Source organism: Phyllopteryx taeniolatus, chromosome 5 (assembly GCF_024500385.1).
Source record: "Phyllopteryx taeniolatus isolate TA_2022b chromosome 5, UOR_Ptae_1.2, whole genome shotgun sequence".
Classification (NCBI taxonomy): domain Eukaryota; kingdom Metazoa; phylum Chordata; class Actinopteri; order Syngnathiformes; family Syngnathidae; genus Phyllopteryx; species Phyllopteryx taeniolatus.
Window position 1 is genome coordinate 10,502,554 of NC_084506.1, and position 19,515 is coordinate 10,522,068.

General features: G+C 41.2%; 1 protein-coding gene across 2 annotated transcripts in view; it reads right to left on the reverse strand.

Moving 5' to 3' along the window:
• Positions 1 to 19,515, reverse strand: part of gnao1a (guanine nucleotide binding protein (G protein), alpha activating activity polypeptide O, a) — a 147,610-nt gene that overhangs the window by 91,062 nt on the left and 37,033 nt on the right. The window lies entirely within an intron of this gene.

The window sequence follows — 19,515 nt, forward strand, 5'->3', positions numbered from 1 at the left end:
TGAACCCGGGTCCTCAGAACTGTGAGGCTGACGCTCTAACCAGTCGGCCACCGTGCCGCCCATCCAGACACATGCAAATGTTTATCTTCCCAAAGAGCTCCTATTTAAAACAAGCACCCATCCACAGTGTTAACCTCACAACATAAAAATACACAGTCACTATTCAAGTTATAACTGTCACCTTTTACCCTTTCCGTAAAGCACACCAAGTGACACTAAGACACATCCAAGCAAAACACACAGTGACAGACACGGTCACACCCACCCACCAACACACAGTTAAACACTGACACACGCACACACACATCAACCACTGTACTCTGCCAAATTGCCTGGTGTCTAAATAAGAGGGAGTCATCAAATATAGATTAAAATGTCCTTGATAATTTAGATCTACAGGCCACAGCAGGAACACAAAACACACACACACACAGCAAACCCATACATTGTCTTCTTGCTCTTTAAATACCGCATGTGACTGTGCGCACAGGGAAATTTGTATGTCACTAGGAAGGAAAAATAGAACACTAGAAAAAAATGGAAATGGGAACAGAAACAGATAAGACCAAGACAGATCTAAACAAAAGCTGTTCACTTTTGTCATCAGGTGGTACTCACTGCAGCAATTTGAAAAATTGACTTTTCTATTGTAACCTCCCAACACACACATGTACAGGTGACTCAGTTTTCACTTGATCTTTTTAGTCTGTTGTCTGTTGTACTGTAATTATGTTCACCATGTACTGTGTACTGGCATTGAGGTTGAGGGTGAAAAACTATGTGCGTGCGATGGCAGTGCAACTGGGCTAATGCTTGGTGAGTGCAACAACAAAGCCACTCTCCATCTTGATATTTAGAGTTGAGTTAGTGTTGCAGTTGTGACGGGTAGCTCGGTAGCTATGACAGTATTGTGGGGCGTGTGGTTCTCGCTGAGCAATCATCAAAGCTACTTTTACAGGAGGGCAATGAACAAACCTCAGCCTCAGTATACAGTACATACTGTACACTGTATGGAAAAAATTACTGGAACAATACAGTACAATGTTTGGTGAGGCTAAACCCAAGTCTCTCATGTTCTTTCACATTAAAACACATCCAGTGGACCTTGCTTTGTTTGTGCACTGGTGCACAGACATGCTGGAACTGAAAAAGCCTCCCCCAACTGTTACTTTTTAGAATAGTAAACAAATGATTGCTTAGCTGCAGAATTTATATTCATTTAGAACAAAAACATAGACCCCAATCCCTAATTGATCAATTAACAGATTAAAGGTCCCCTTCCATCAGAATAATTTTTTTTGTATACTGTTTTATGCATAACATAGGTCAAAATGAGTCTGTGACATGGTTTAAGTTTGACATCTGTGCGCTTTGTTGATTGAATGCAAAAGGCAATAAACAACCTAAGGCTTGCAAAAAGGGTGGATTTTAAATCGCCGACATTGTGACATAGTTTTTTCAATTAATATTCATGTCCTGCCCACTTTATGTTTGGTACCCACCCACTCAACTCAGCTAAACGGCAAAACGGCATTTCCAGGTTTTAAGTGAGTGAGTCTCAGCGACACAAATAGGTTTACACATATGTTGTGTTTCACAACAATACTTAACTACGGTTGTAATTTTTAATGTAGCTGTAGTGGATGAAATAGCAAAGCTTGCATTCATTGTTTGTCGTGATGGTCATCACGGCAAGTTCAAATTCACATGAAGTTAAGCAGATGACACTGTCAAAATATCCCGGCTCTTTTTATTTTTACCCACGTCCCCTCTCAGCTCATGTTCCCTATTAGTTGGGCAAAAATCCAACGCTTGGTGTATTGTGCTTCACAATGATTTATACATACTGAACACACATTCATTTGTGCCACAATGGTATGCTTCTCCCACCTCTGTCCTCTTCAGCGGGTCGCCAAGACGCTCGCGTCCGGTGAGAGAACGCTATGAGTGGCCACAGGGGACGGGCGTCGCCTTGGCCGCAAATGTGCATTCAGTGTGTATAAATAACTGCCGTGAGCAAACTCTTGGAAGGGACGCGAGTCTGAACTAGGCATCGAACGACGCGACATCACTATATAGCAGATGCCATGATATGGACCCATAAGAGCGAAGCTGTCTTGCATATTTAAATTAGGGAAGGTGAGCGCTCCATTTAGAGCAAAGCTCATTTTGATGTTGCATAAAAATGAGAAATCCGGCCATCTCAAATGCCAGGCGGAAAAGACCAACTAGAATGGCTTGAGAAAGGACATTTTGGGCATTTCCAACCTAAATTATCATCCATCCATCCATCCATTTTCTGAGCCGCTTTTTCCTCACTAGGGTCGCGGGCGTGCTGGAGCCTATCCCAGCTGTCATCGGGCAGGAGACGGGGTACACCCTGAACTGGTTGCCAGCCAATCGCAGCTAAATTATCATGTAAACCTAAAAGAATATCAAAATTAAATAGAAAACCAGTGATGGAAGGGGACCTATAAGTAGTGTGTCCCAAGACTTTTGCCATCAACTCTATGTATGCCACATCTACATCCCAGCACCTAGATAAAGTTCAAAGCATACTTTTCTACCATAGCATAACCTGCCAAGCAGCCACACAAATATGCTGTAATTACATTTAGTGTCTATAATAAGAAAGGTATAATTAACAAGATGACTACATTTTCCTGTGCTATTACCAGAGAAATCCATCCATCCATCCATCCATTTTCAACACCGCTTATCCTGGTTAGGGTTACGGGGCGCTGGAGCCTACCCCAGCTGACTTCGGGCGAAAGGCGGACTACACCCTGAACTGGTCGCCAGTCAGTCGCAGGGCACATATAGACACGGACAACCATTCGCACTCATATTCACACCGTCACTGAGTGGGAACTGAACCCACGCTGCCCGCACCAAAGTCAGGCGAGTGTACCACTACACAGAGAAATACACACAACACTAATTTAGTGAGGTCAGAATGGTGACATCTATGATTTGCTTGACATTATTTGCAACACTTGTATATGTTAGCTGCCAGACGGAAAGTGGAAGAGATCTGGTGTAAAGCTTTGCTTTGACAGGAGGAAAAATGTATTTGTTTCCGTCCGTGAGCCACATCGGCAATACTGATTCTGATCCAAATTAGGATAGTTAAATTGGCAGAGGTGACCAGTCCAGGGTGCACCCCGCCTCTCACCAAAAGTCAGCTGGGGTCGGCTGCAGCTCACCCTCGATCCTAGTGAGCATAGGCGGGCTTGAAGATTGATGGATTGATGGAATTTTTGCGGCGGTCTTTACGACAGCTCCTGTATCAGATTTGTGCAGGTGTACCCAATGAAGTGTCCGCTGAAGCTACAGTATATACTGTATAGAGTAAAGTATATAATAATCTTTTTCTTAACTTGTCTTAATTATTTGCACAGAGTACAGAAAATAATTAAACACTGATTTCAGGTCCTTCCACAAGATAGAAATATTTTAGGAGTACCAATACGCTGGACCCTGAGGACTCAATCTCCCAATCTCTTTACTCCTCCTCCCTCAGCTCTGTTTTAGGCCTCCATCATTTTATCCCAATTACGCCTGAGGGAAATTATTTCATGTCTCTCAAGAGATTACGGCTTGCATTCAGTCTCTCAGCACCCGAAGACTTGATCCCTGAGGTAACGTACATATGCGTACGTATGTGTGTGTTGTTTTTCTGTCGAGTGGATGGCAGGAGGAGGCAACGAGAATGTTTAAGGCTCATGTTTGTGCTACAAAGAGCAGGATTGTTCATTTCATTAGTTCTCTATGTATTATTAACATTATTCTTAAAAGATTTTCCTCATGAAAACCTCATGGTGCTTCGTTTTAGCAATTAGTATTTAACTATTTAGAGCAGGGATTTTCAAACTGGGTCCAGGAAGGGACTCTTTACAGTGGAGACATTTTTCCAAGGACCCCCTCACAATTGTAACACCAATTTAACATCTCTTTTCTAGGAAAAAAAACTGGCCTAACAAGTAAAATCATAGCTGAAATGATATGAATAACAATAAGTTGCTGTTTTCTCCTTTGTTTTATTGCAAAGCAATGCAATCAATCAACGTTTTATTAAGCAGACTCAGTGTTCATTAGAAAACACACAGTACAGTTCACAATAAGACACATAAAAGGAAAGTACATCAGGAATATCTTTATATTTAATGCCTATAGTTCGTTTTTACCCAATTCCTTTACAAAAAAACAACAAGTATCCAAGAAATTTCACCTGCACTGTCCAGTATGCAGACATTTATTTCACTGTCACACTGGATGAATATTTGGCTAAAAAGTTACTGAATCTATTTCCAGCCACTGAATCGTTTTGGACCGTATCGTTCTAAATGAACAAATATCGTCCTTGAATCGAATGGGCAACCATGAATCGTGAATTTATTTGTTGCTAAAACAAATCGTTATACCCCTAGTAAGCATGGTGTTTTGCTTAGAAGGAAGTGCTTAACATAACAGCACTGATATTCACTGGCCTTGGGCTTACAGGAGCAAGGCATCATGGTCCTGCTCTTAGTAGCACAGTGGCTTGGCAGGTCCATGTGCCAGTCATATGATGCTGGCAGCGCCAGTCTGGTAAATACAGGGAGGGAAGTAAATGAGACTGTGAGTGTGTATGTGTGTGTGCGTTTGTAAGGGAAGTTTCAGAAGGTTCAAGGGTAAATTGTGCAGCGTGAGTTATGCATGGTTTCAGTGTGTGTTTGTTCCCCAAAAGGCTCAGAGCCTTTCTGATGTTATGTACTTTGACATGATGAACAGGCTCACTGACACACACCCACCCACACACACACCCACACACCCACCCACCCACCCACCCACACACACACACACACACACACACACACACACACACACACACACACACACAACTGTCGTTCTGTTTCAGAAAGAAAAATATATATATCAAGCAGGAAGATTACATGTTACTAACTGGTGTCAATTATCAATCAATGTAGTTGTCATAAGGAATATAGGAAAGGCTTGTAATCATAGTCTAAAAGATTTAACAAAACTCCACTAGGGACCACACACATAAACAAACTTCCTGATAGTGCTGTGGGGAAAGTCATGAGATGAGTGACGTTCAACACTTTTTTCCCCTCCCATAGCTCAGAGGGCTTTTGCAAATTCCAGAGCTTTCAATGTACCTAGTAATTATTGTGGGATTTCAGAGTGGACAAAAGACTTGAACAAACCCCGAGAACAATGTGATGGTGCCATGCACTGAGTGCCTGTAGGCCACAGTCATCAATTCAATAATTTTCTATTCTGCTTATCCTGTGAAAGGTCACAACAGCTGACTTAGGGTAAAAGGTAGACTACATCCGGGACTAATCGGCAGTCAGTCAAAGTGCAATTACAAATGGGACAGTAAATGGGAATTGATCCCATGCTGCCAATGTGAAACACAAGTCACTAATGACCTCACCAAAGGTAAGAAAAAAATAAGATAGCAAGAAAGACCTGAACCAAGATTGGAACCGTTATCCCTTCTTCCTGTGAGGTAACAGGGCAAACCCATCAGTCATCGTGCTACCTTGCTGTAGGCGTAAAAACCTTCATCTGTGTCTAAATGTCATGCATAGGTATAGATACGTAATTTTCAGGACTCCCTCTCATTCTCTAAAATATTTATCCGGTCCAAGGTTACTGGATACTTAGTGTGATGTGCTGCCATCTCAAAAGCCTGGCAGAAACACAACAATGCAAACCCAATTAACAACAAGAGGACAAAAAATAAAAAATGCATGTCTTTCAACTGTGGAGGCTTAGAGATGTGCCGGCTTCACACGGAGAGTTCCGTAGTTCTGAATACAACTAAAGAAGGGCTGCGAAACAAGCAATCAAAACGATCCAGCTTATTAGAAGCAGCCTACAGTTGAGTGATGTCACTGTATTTGGCAGTTTTCTACATCCTAGCCCGCATTTGTACAAGTCAAAACAGAAAACCCTGTCTTGTATTACTACTAGTCATGTAGCATGTGATGTTTAAACAAAGGCACACTATTATATCTTGGTAAAATCTTTAACCTGAACCATGTTGTGTACAACTCACACACCAACCAAAATGAGTAACTCTCAGGTGTGGGATCACAGTTCTTTCAGTTGCTAGGAGACAGTTCATTCTCACTCACTTTCATGAAGCCAATTTGGGTTTACTATATTCATCCTGGCTCTGTGTATGCCCACAACACACAGAACTGCTATATTATTTTACATTAATCTTAACGATGAGTTTCAAGATGGAACATTGGTATTAAAATAACTAACTTTACTTGGCAGGAATAGATTAAAATGTCTATGGAACAATCTAAGTGAGTATACAGTATAAATAGAAAACTATAGAAGTCAGAGAACATTAGAAACATGAAGACTAAAGTAACAATTAGATGAGGAAGTAAGTGATGATGAGAGTCATGCTTTGAAATAAAAGATCAGTGTAGAGGAAAGGGGAAGTGCCATAGAGGAAGCTGAAAATAACAAGAGGTGAGAGAGCAAATAGGCAGGAGCTATCAAAGCGAGCTAAGTAATGCTGGAAAGTGCTGGGCTACGTAAAACATCCAACTTATCCTCAATGGGGTCATGGGTGTGCTGGAACCTATCCCAGCTGAATTTGGGAAGATTACGCCCTAGACTGGTCGCCAGCCAATCACAGAGCATGTACAAGTGTAAGCATGTGTACAGACGTCTACAGTGAAAACAACCCTTCTGTCTTATATTCACACCTCTGGACAGTTTAGTCTTCAATTAATCTGTAAACATACAGTACATACTCCACAAACGAAGGGGACAGCAAAGATTCAAACCCTGATCCTCAGAACTATCAGACAGACAGTGTAACCACTCAAACACTGTACTGCCCAAAACTGAAATACAAAATTTGGAGGCGCTGCTGACACCTCAGGACTTTATTATGAGTAGAACTGTGACTTTAAAGGTACATGTTTGCAGTAAATAATTCATTAGTTAAAAAAGAAAAAAATACAGCATTAAGTCTGGAAACATTTCACTTACTCTTGGCAGGAGCCCATCACAGTTGACTTCGGGTAAATGGAAGACAAAAGACTGGTAGACTGATCATTGGTCAATCATGGGGCAGTTATAAAAAGAACACTGATTCAGAATCGATCTCATGCCAAATGAATGGATGTCAGCTTTGTGAACCACTCCGCTATAAGTGTTTTATGAAGTAGATTCATGTTATTTGTCCACCTGCCTTCGACACCATAAGTTCCAGTTAAATTGGAGAGGCTCTTTAACTCTGCACACAAAGAAAAATGAAATGACATCAGGGGCTGCTAACTAATAAATAAAAGAATAAATTAGTCAGTACAATTGTACGCAGGGTGATTTATGATTGGCAGTGTACGTTAAACCTTCTCCGACTTCCCATCAGGGGCTCACCACAGCGTGTCATGTTTCTAAATTTTGTGGCCAAGTTTTTATGTGGATGCCCTTACAGATGCCACCCTGTCATTTACTGTATCTGGTCTTAGGATCATGACTGGAGATCTGCAGTTGCTGGGTGAAATTGAGTCTGCATCAGCTGCTTAAGAAACATGTACCTCTCCAATACCAAGACCCAATTATTTTGTTTACCCTGATGTACATAACACAGAGTAAATAGTTAACAAAGAACTCCAAATGGAGCAGGTTTCACAGATTGTGAAAGATGTCAACAGAACACCATGTTAGCAGGTACTTTGATGAGGGTCTACTCTGTGAAAGAAACGTGCTCCCTCAAATGCAAATAAAAATTCAAAGGTCGGTGGGCAAAACTTCTAAAAATTATCTGCATCTCTAAAGTACATGGCCAGTCCATGGAATGATGAAAAAAATCTAATCAATCAATCAATCAATCAATATTTTTTTATTTACAGGGTGGATTTAATGAACAAGACAAACCCAATGAGTCTTACAATGGTTAAAAACAATTATAATAGCATTAATTGTGCAAACAAAAAAGTTCAGAGCTTTTCAAATTTAAAAGAGGAATAAAAACATGCAACTCTGAACAGTATCATATAGATTTTCTTACACACATGCTCAGGACACACACGGCCATAAACACACACACATTTAGTCAAAAGCCGTTGTGAAGAGGAATATTTTTTATTTGTTTTGAACATGGTCACTGATGTTGCCAGTTTAAATGTCTCGGGCAGGTTGTTCCAGATGCATGGGGCACAGATGAAAAAAGCTGCCTCTCCTTGCCTAGTGTTACTGCAAGGAATGATTAGACTGCAATTGCTACAAGATCTTAGAGTTCTTGGCAGAGTTTTATTGATGAGGATGTTGGTTATGTACTGAGGTGCAAGGCCAAGTGAAGCTTTCTAACCCAAGAGAAGGATTTTGAAATGGATTCTTGTTTTGACGGGTAACCAGTACAGTGACTTGAGAACAGGTGTGATGTGTTGCGATTTCTTTTCTCCAGTGAGAATACGTGCAGCTGCATATTAAATTAACTGTAGTCTGTGGATGCTTGATTTGGGGAGTCCAGTGTTAAGACTAAACCATTTCAATAATTGGATCTCCTTGTTACGGATGGGTGAATTCACTTTTCTGAAGCCACTCTTCACTGTCAAAGCAACACACCATTTGGTGCAACTACATACTGTACAAGTAGTTGAATAATGTGTTTTTTCTTTATGTTATGTCCAAAACAAGAAAACCTGTGTTAGTTACCTAGACTTTTAACAAGGCAGGTATGTTTCCATGGGCAGGTTGCTTTATTCTCTAATGAGCAGATGGAAAATAGTAATCACAGGGGCGTTGTTCATATACCCACAGTGTGCAACTGCAACACGTGAACGCGCACACAAACTATCCCATAAGGAAACCATCCACCCGCCCGCCAGCTCTCGCCCTCTTTTTCCCTTTCTTCTTCTTCTTCCCATCCCTCTCTTCACAAGTCCATTGAGACACAAAGTGTTTTTGTGATGTCATTTTCGGTGTGCTTGCATGCATATACGTGCAGCTGCACACTTTATCTTCTTCAGTTGAGCTAAGATTGCCTTTTGCTTTGTGTCTAAAATGTAAAGACAGACTCTGGATGTCTTGTATTTAGCATACATACAGAAAACTGACCTGATAATAATTTGCTCCGGTCAAATTTGTAATTTCAATTCTAAAAGTGCATTGCAATCAAAGTATCCGTTAGTGTCATTATTACAGTAAGTAAAGTGATCAAAACCTCTCACAAACAAAATGTTTAAGATTAGGGTTTGCTTTTTCAACCTTCCTTTTTCATACTGCTGTGAAATCAACTTTAGATTGCAGTGACAACACTGTCTATTTCGAGCATGCTATCGTTTCGTTGTGTGAGTGTGTGTGAGGTGCGTGTGTGTATGTGTGTGTGTGTGTGCGCGTGTGTGTGTTTGTGTGTGTGTCACGCTGCCCTTGGACAGGTTTGCGGAATGTGTGGATAGCAAGGCAAAACATCAAGTTGCCACAGCAACTAGCCAAGGCCAGGGATCAGATTTGGGGCGTTATCAGAAGAGTTTAGAACAGGGTGAATTCAAAATGTATCTCCATAATTGAGGATGATCTATCAATTTAGCTACATTATCCAGACAAAAGACATACTTATTCAATTAATAAATCAATCAGGAATTGGGTTCTAAATTCTTCTTTGAGAATGGTCCTATGCATATAACTAAATGTAAAGAGCTCTTTTCCAAAATGCAATAAATGGCAATTTTTTTTAAAGGATCATGACATGCGATTCTCGGCGGCACGGTGGCCGACTGGTTAGAGCGTCAGCCTCACAGTTCTGAGGACCCGGGTTCAATCCCTGGCCCCGCCTGTGTGGAGTTTGCATGTTCTCCCCGTGCCTGCGTGGGTTTTCTCCGGACATTCCGGTTTCCTCCCACATCCCAAAAACATGCATTAATTGGAGACTAAATTGCCCGTAGGTGTGACTGTGAGTGCGAATGGTTGTTTGTTTGTATGTGCCCTGCGATTGGCTGGCAACCAGTTCAGGGTGTACCCCGCCTCCTGCCCGATAATAGCTAGGATAGGTTCTAGCATGCCTGCGACCCTAGTGAGGAGAAGCGGTTCAGAAAATGGATGGATGGATGGACATGCCATTCTTTAACGTTCAGACTCTATTATGTATCATGTCGATGTCATGTGTCAAAACGAATTAGGTATAACCCAGTGTCAAAGGTTTTCCAAACTTCAGATCCATGCCAAACCACTGTCAGCATCATACCTGTTTTCTTGTCTGTTTTAAAAAATCAGCATTTGAGCAGCATTTGTCTCTCTGAATAATGTATTTCATTTCACTTTTTATACCACAAATATTTTTCAATGATAGATATTTTGATGGTTCTGAGAAGGTGCATTCCAGCTGTGGTGTGTTTTAATGGGTTGAGTCATTTCACTTAAATTTTCTCAGACACTGCACCATAGCCTTGACATTTAGCTTATCGTAATATTGTCAGACTTTGTTCTCATTTCTGCGGTCCATTCCGTCGATAGGTTATGAATTTGTAGAAGCAGCAAAAATGATCGTGCATCGGTGGGGATAGATTCATGAGGTGCGTGGACATATCTAAGTCAACCGCGGTTATCACCAGCTAATCCTGTATTTAATCAGGTTTTCTTTTGCCACACCACCCTGGTGACAATGTGTCACACATGGATTGCTCTCTCAAAGCATGTGAGATCGTGACTGCACCTTGCTTAATGGGAATGAATTAATTAAGTCACTTTGATTGGCGGCTAATAAATTTGGCTGTTTACACGCATTTGTTAAATGCGCCAGATGGGCGCGTCTGCGAGATTACAATAAACCGGTCTAACTCGCACCCTAGCAGAGCTACGACATGTGTGACACTGGATTTGCGTTAGTCAGGAAAACAGAACCCAGTGTTTTTCTTGCCTCACTGACCAGTTTACTGTAGTACCTGTTTTTTGGTAAAAATGTGCGTTATTAATTTCTTTATTAAAACAAATTCGTGCAACCCACTGCATGCTGCCGGTGTAAATGCCGTTGTGGATTAATTTTGGTTTTACCGTTGACTACAATGACGAGGGAGTCAAAACTGTTGACAGACATGCTCCTGTCTGACAGCACACCAGAAAAACTCCTCTGGAAGAGGCCAGCAACATTTGTCAGTACTCGTTTTTGCACATGCAATCCTTCAGTAATTCAGGCCCTATTTGGCAAGATCACCTATCTTTCTCCAGGCTCCACCCTTCACCTTTATCAGGAAATGCAATACTACAGTGTACAGTATTAAACAAATGTATGCACACACAAACACACACACATAGATGTAATGTCCAAATCAATAGCCATGCTGTTATTTTAGTCCCCATTGATGCGTATCAATCACCTCATTGCAATTAGAAGAAGACAGTGCCTTTCGGTAAGGTTACAGACAATGACTAGGGGACATGCTAGTGTGAATGTGTACTGTATGTGTGACACAATGGAAGTTAAGAGGCCTGGCAGTTTTTGGAAGGAATATTTAGGAAAGTTCCTCAATGTCCCTTTTCACTTGAGTCAACATAAAAACAACTCATACTGTATCAATGCCCATGTCATTCTTAATTGAACACATGACTTTGGGGTTGAAGGACTTCAGATTTTTGAAGTGGACGCAAAGGTGGTGATAGTCGAGTCCATCCATCCATTTTCTGAGCCGCTTCTCCTCACTAGGGTCTGGGGCATGCTGGAGCCTATCCCAGCTATCATCGGGCAGGAGGCGGGGTACACCCTGAACTGGTTGACAGCCAATCGCAGGGCACATACAAACAAACAACCATTCGCACGCACAGTCACACCTACGGGTAATTTAGAGTCTTCAATTAATGCATGTTTTTGGGATGTGGGAGGAAACCGGAGTGCCCGGAGAAAACCCACGCAGGCACGGGGAGAACATGCAAACTCCACACAGGCGGGGCCGGGGATTGAACCCGGGTCCTCCGAACTGTGAGGCTGACGCTCTAACCAGTTGGCCACCGTGCCGCGATAGTCGAGTCGATTTTACTAATTGATGATGTCACAAATGTTCTTTTCAGCCGTTAATTTGCTCTGTGAGCCTCCAAACATAAGCTTGCTCACTCACTCACTCATTCCCCAGCATTCTCTGTTGCACAGGCCCCATCCCTGGACTCTTTCATCCGATCACATGCAGACACTCATTAATCCAATGATATTCAGATGCCTTCATAGACAGCTGGAACTTGTAAACCTCTAACACTAATTCACGTTTCACAACTGCAGGGTCGCTACTCACGACAGTATATAATTGCAGTATATTTTTTTCTTTTTTTTAATACAGGAGGAGGGGATGATTTGCATTAATGTATTGTTGCAAGCCTGCAGTTGTGTTACGTGGATTGTTCCAAGAGTCTTATAAAATACGACTGTCTGTGAGATCCTGAAGGTGTCTGTGATCTGTGATTGGATGAGTGAGTCAGGGTGTGGCCCCAGGGGTTACTAGGAATAGTTGTTGTGCTTTTGTTATACGTACTGTATATGAGGATAGACTTGTATATTTTGCAAGTGACCGTACTGTAAGTCTCATTTTTAGTAAAATATTGCAACGCGTTTGAGGCACCACTCCTAGTTTGCTGCGCAAACCCACCACCTGTTGATTTCAGCAAGGCAAAACATGAGATCAATAACTTCAAGCAACAACTGTCATTGCAGAGTGGTAAAGCCGACATGTTGACTAGTCGAATAGTTGGTTCAATCTCTCGTATGCATGGGACACTTATTAAGTTCCATCCATCCATTTTCTGAGCCGCTTCTCCTCACTAGGGTCGCGGGCGTGCTGGAGCCTATCCCAGCTATCAACGGGCAGGAGGCGGGGTACACCCTGAACTGATTGACAGCCAATCGCAGGGCACATACAAACAAACAACCATTCACACTCACATTCACACCTACGGGCAATTTAGAGTTTTCAATTAACCTAATATGCATGTTTTTGGGATGTGGGCGGAAACCGGAGAGCCCGGAGAGCCCGGAGAAAACCCACGCAGGAGAACATGCAAACTCCACACAGGTGGGGCCTGGGATTGAACCCTGGTCCTCAGAACTGTGAGGCAGACGCTCTAACCAGTCGACCACCGTGCCGCCCACTTATTAAGTTACAAAATTATTTAATGTCAAAATTTATTGTAATTGATTACATACAGGATCTGCCTTCTTTTAATCCAGCTATCAACAATAAAATGCAAAAATAATGACACACTTCTTGTATCCGACATTGCATGGACAGATATCGGACATGGGTGACATTATAGGGTTGAACTCATCTTAACATGTCTTAGGATTCAAACCATGAGGGTGACTGATATGCAACCAGCGTTGCAGAACACTGAAACAGCATATTGCCAAATATAATCATATGTTTCCCAGAGGGAGACATGGCTCATCCTACCATGTAAAACTGAAACACGCCCACATTCAGAACCAACAACCAGCTTTCTTTCTTTCTTTGATAGTTTCATTTTGGGACCTAAAAATCAGTCCGACATTGTGTGTTAGTAGACATTACAACTCCAATTAACCTTCTTCCATTGCTCCCTTGGTCATGGAATTGATGCTTTTCTGTGGATTACACTCATAATCCTCAAGTAGTGTATCATATACTGAAATTGTGTGATCTAGAATTTAGCGGCTTTAGAGGCGGGCAGACTTAATTGGAAAGATGGACTTTTGGCTGGGGCTTCGCAATACTTCTTGGCAGCCAGTCACACTCGATGAATCATGCTGGCATTGACATATGTATAATTGAAACAGGATGAACCAAGGCTAAAAAAAAATACTTTAAAATAATGATGATTGAAAAATATAAGAGTTGGTTTCATGGATTTAAAGCAATTATAAAGTATGTACTAAATGTATCTTATTTTAACTGCTTCAAAATTATTTGGATGGTACTGCTAAGGTGTAATAAGGACGATAATGTCTATGTTATTACCATCTTTAATTGTGTGTAATTTGTAGACGGTTGCTAACATTGACGGTAAGCCAAACATAGAATAAGTCGCTGTTATTGCTGTTATTGCATATACTGTTCATTTGTAGTCACAACAAATCCAGCTGCAATTTTTTTACAGAGTTTCTGAACTTGTCCTCCACATACTGCACATGTGATACTAGTAGAAAATGTAGTTATAAGGTGCGAAGGTGTGTGAACTGAATATTCAGCGAATATCAAACGTCCAGCCAGCTTTTTCTCGCTCATTGCTGACCACGCCAAGAATAATCATCAGATTTACATCAAACTTCACAGAAAACAAAAATAAGAATAGTTCATCACGTCGATATATCTGTCAATCGTGTCAAAATCCGATGTGTGATTTTTGACACTGAAATCGTGGAACATTTTGATCTTTGTCGGAAGTACAAAGAAGAGTGTATAGGAATTAACTTTTTCACTCACCGTCCAAGATGAAAAATCCACCGGCCAAGCATATTTTTCACCGGCCAAAACATTAAATTATTTTACAAAGTGATGCACATTATATTGAAAAATACTGTCAGTGCAATAATTGGACATGCAATATGTATATGTGTGTGCAGCCCTAATTTTACATATACAGTACTTCTCTAATACAATATTATGTTGGATGCAAACTGAGAGAAGTCACAGCAACATTAAACAACAGCACTAAGAAAAAAATTGTTTTATTTAACATCCATAAAGTTTGGCCTCCTGCTCCTGACACAGGTCTCGTGCCACAGTATTACAGCGTCAGTGGGATCATACTCCCTGGCATGTGTGCATCTGTATAAGTTTTCATCATTGAACACTTTTAAAGGACTTTTAAGCAGCTTGTAGGCTGAAACAGCAGGATGTCGATGTTTCATTTAATTTTGTTTTAAAGAGTTTAGATTTTGCCTAGTAAGACTGCTTACTGTTGTATTATGAGATTATCTGAATGTTTTTAGCTTGTATTGTCTAACCTGTTTTATCTATTTGTTGTAGGGCTGTTCGATCTGGCAAAAAAATATCGTCCAATCTCGATTATTATCATGATTTTTTAAATTTTGTTTTTAAACTTTTTTTTAAGTCACTGTTGGTGTAGTGGTACACTCGCCACTTTGGTGCAGGAAGCGTGGGTTCAGTTCCCACTCAGTGACGGTGTGAATGTGATTGCGAATGGTCGTCCGTGTCTATATGTGCCCTGCGACTGACTGGCGACCAGTTCAGGGTGTAGTCCGCCTTTCGCCCGAAGTCAGCTGGGATAGGCTCCAGCGTCCCGCGACCCTAACCAGGATAAGCGGTGTTGAAAATGGATGGAACTTTTTTAAATAGCTAGTTTTAAAGCACCTGTACTGAAAACTAAGGAATCTTGAGAGTAGTTCAACATTTGTTGACAACACTCTTCATAGTCAATAATTAAAACAGTAACCCCAACATGATATTAGTATTCTACGCAAATAAAATACATATAGAAAAACAAAAAAACACTTCACTCAGGAATATATAAGAATATAACACTTATTCGAAGTCCTGAGTATTTTTGGAGATACCAGATGCAAAATAAACAAAGTGCCCCCTCAGGGATTATGACGATACCTTGAACTGTAAACATTATCATTATCCAGTTATGATGCTAAACACCAAGTTAACATTATTGTTACTTTAAATGTGCATCTTCTTTACTATCTATACAGATTAGCTAGTTTTGTCATTTTACAAAGCACATGAATATTGATTGTTGTTGCTGGTGACTTCCTCACTAGCAGTGGCTAACTGCTAATGCTACTTGTGCTGGCAACAGAGACTGACAGGCTGTACTGACTGCAATCGCATTTTGATTTCCACATAATCACTTGGGTGGTAGTTCTTCAAATTAATAAACACAGTGTTGTCCGTTTTTAAGGGCTAGTTATAGTAGCACTGCTCCATTTCGCTTTGAAGAGGCCGCCGTACAACTGGCGTTGTGCACCCATGGACCTCCGTCGCTGAGGTGAGGTTGGGCCGCTGCCGACTCAGCAGCCTCCGAGGATGGCTAAGTTGGCGTCTCGATCATGCTACAGGACGAGCCAGCTGAGGAGGCTGCTACTTGCAAATGGAAGTGGAGCAGGAAAAGGACGGCTGTTGCCATGTGCATTCCTGTCACCTAAGATCGAGGAAATACGCACACAGCTGATAACTCAGATCGGCGTTATTAGGAATCCCACGCACTTTCCTGGCAGGAGATGCCCTGCTCCAATATTACTGGCTCCAGCCCACATGCCTCTGGACTATGATTGACGCATGTGTGTTTGTGTACGTGGGTAAAACATTCACTCGCCACGTAGCGAGTAGCGCTCTGTGATTCACTGACCAAATGGATAATTTTGTCGCATTTAGCACCTGCCGAGTGTTAATTTCGGACCCTAAAGGAAAGTATATGTTAATCCTACCTGCGTTTATAAATGCCAAGCCAACTTGTCTCATCTGCAACGAGGTTGGAGACTGGATGGCGGCTGCACGGAATGGACGGGGCTTTGGTTGCGTGAAGCGGAGGTCCACCGTGGCGCAGGTTTAACGGGGCACCTGCGCCGTCCGATCTTGCCACACTGGGGCTCAATGCAAACTTTGCATTATCTTGCAATGTTTATTATGGGAAAACGTAAGGTTATTGCGAGACAATGCTTTTTTTTTTTATATATCTTCCATGTCACCTTAGGAGTTCCATAGAATATAGACCAACTAGTCTCGTATTGAAATGCACAACAAAAGTCTCACTTCCACGCGAAAAGCTACCAAAACTGATTGAGCTGTTGCACAGTGAGCAGGGTTCTGCTAGTAGTTTTCATGAAAGGCTGACGGTCAACCACTGCTTTTACGGCAAGTAAAAATTTGAATCGCTGTTGCACGTTGTCACAATGTTGCAGAGGTAACAGCCAAAATGTACATGAGCTTTAACACAAGTGTGTTTTAATATCATGTGATGCAATGCTGTTATCAGTTATACATTATGTGCATGTCTCGTACAAACTTTTCTGTACATAACTATGATCAATATGTTTGGATGTTTTAAGGATAACAAATCCATTTTAGCGCATTAATTACCTTAAACTAGAAACATGACAAGATTTCCCAAAATAGAAAGTCTGTCAAATTGCTGAGTCTGGTTGGAATGGACGGTTTACCCTAGTACAACACTCCAAGAATTTTGAAAATCAAATGAAGGGTTTCAAAGAAAGATTTTTTTTTAGCATGACATAGGTTATATAGAATCTGTTTAAAACAAATAAATTAAAAAAGAACAGGAAAAAAAAGCCTTTTCTCAACATATCTCATCGACCCTTTCGTTTCAAGTTGACGCGTCAAAATTACCGGTACATTTTAAACGGCGTCACTTGCCGTAAACAATTGACTTAAATAGGGTAAAAGGAACATTATACTTGAGAAGAGCAGTTTGGGCTGTAGAACAGGTCATGTACTCTCGTGATCTGTTTTTTTCTTCTTGCACTTATATGTTATGGAGGATTTTAGAGGCATTTGAACTGCTCATTCCATGTTTTTTCTAGAAAGATTCAATTTGTCACGTTGCTACTGTACTTCAACCTTGGTCCGTCAGGCAACATCCATCCATCCATCCATTGTCCCTACTGCTTTATCCTCACAAGGGTCATGGGTGTGCCAGAGCCTATCCCTATCTTCGGGCGAGAGGCGGGGTACACCTTGAATTGGTCGCCAGCCAAACACAGGGCACATATAAACAAACAACCATTCGAGCACACATTCACACCTAAGGGTAATTGAGAGTCTTCAATCAACCTACCACGCATGTTTTTGGGAAGTGGGGGGAAACCGGTGTGCCCGGAGAAAACCCACGCAGGCACGGGGAGAACAAACTGTCAGGCAACAAATGTCATCAATTTGCCGCCCACTTATTAAGTTATATAAACAAAATTATTTAATGTCAAATTTATTGTAATTGATTACATACAGGATCTGCCTTCTTTTAATCCAGCTATCAACAATAAAATGCAAAAATAATGACACACTTCTTGTATCCGACATTGCATGGACAGATATCGGACATGGGTGACATTATAGGGTTGAACTCATCAAACGCAGGGCACATATAAACAAACAACCATTCGAGTACACATTCACACCTAAGGGTAATTGAGAGTCTTCAATCAACCTACCACGCATGTTTTTGGGAAGTGGGGGGAAACCGGTGTGCCCGGAGAAAACCCACGCAGGCACGGGGAGAACAAACCGTCAGGCAACAAATGTCATCAATTTGCCACCGTTACAAATTATGCATACTTTCAAACTACGAGGCAAATACTGTAATTGAATCTGCCTCTTCTGCTTCAAGAAAATATATGTCTGAAATGGGGGTTATGAAAAAAAAATATTTCACTTTCTTCTCCTCCAGCTGATAGTCAAAGTTTATGAACGTTTAGAGAGGCAAAATGGTAAAGCCACATGTTTATCGGTCACATTGCAAGTACATCAACAAGTAACAGATAAAGACGGTTTGACTGCAAGAGTTCTTGAATCATGTGCTAGCTGTGAGCCTTCGGCGAGTGGTGACCGCACTGGGAGTGTACCCTCCTCTCTGCTACACTGCTGCGTATGAGTAGATGATTGATTCTAATTCAATAGAAAGCGAATAAAAAGTCACTTAGTAGAACATTTGTCCTCCTTGTGGTAAGCAGGCATAGTAAAATATGTTCTCATGCATACATAACAGTCTACAGGTATGGAACAACCCAAAACCGATCACTTGGATTTAAATTTATAAAACCCTCACCCTGACAACACCTAATACTCATATAATATTGCACATGGTCAGAGCGCATACTGCATGTTAATGCTACGTTTACATTTACAGTTCTATGCTCCCTCAACATCTCATACTATGTGGGGTTAGTTAGCTTTTTTTGTCACTTTTAAAGATGTTTTGTCAATTCTCACAAGAGTATTGTCCTACATCTAGGAGGAACTCTATTCAAATGGAATATTGTCAAGATAGTTGGGGAAATAGTAAAATGAACCAGTCACAGTTCGAAACCAGTCAAAATCTCAGAGACTATAATTGCACAGTGAGAAGAAGCAGAAAGCCAGAGAACACTGAGAAAACCCAGGCAAAAACAGGGAGTGCCACCTTATTAAGAATATCCGACGCAAAATTGGTAGGTTAATCGAGGCAATTATCAGTTGCTTCTTCAAAGTTCAAAAAGTATGATTTCTCTCTACGTCAGAACAAGAACTCTAATGGTAGTTTCTGATTTGTGAAAGCTTACTGTAATTTCTCGTGTATAATGTGCCCCCTCAAAAGTCAATAGTCCGCATTATACATAGGTATGGGAGGAAATGGAAAAAAAACTTTCACATTTCATAAATGTATGCCGCGAGAGGTTATGAAAAAGCTGTACACTTTCATCCCAATATGCCACCACCACCTAGAGGTTATGAGAAAGATGTAGACTTTCATTCTAATATGCCACTACCACCTAGAGGTTATGAAAAAGGTCAAGCCTACACTTTCATTCCAATACGACAGGGGTATGTATGA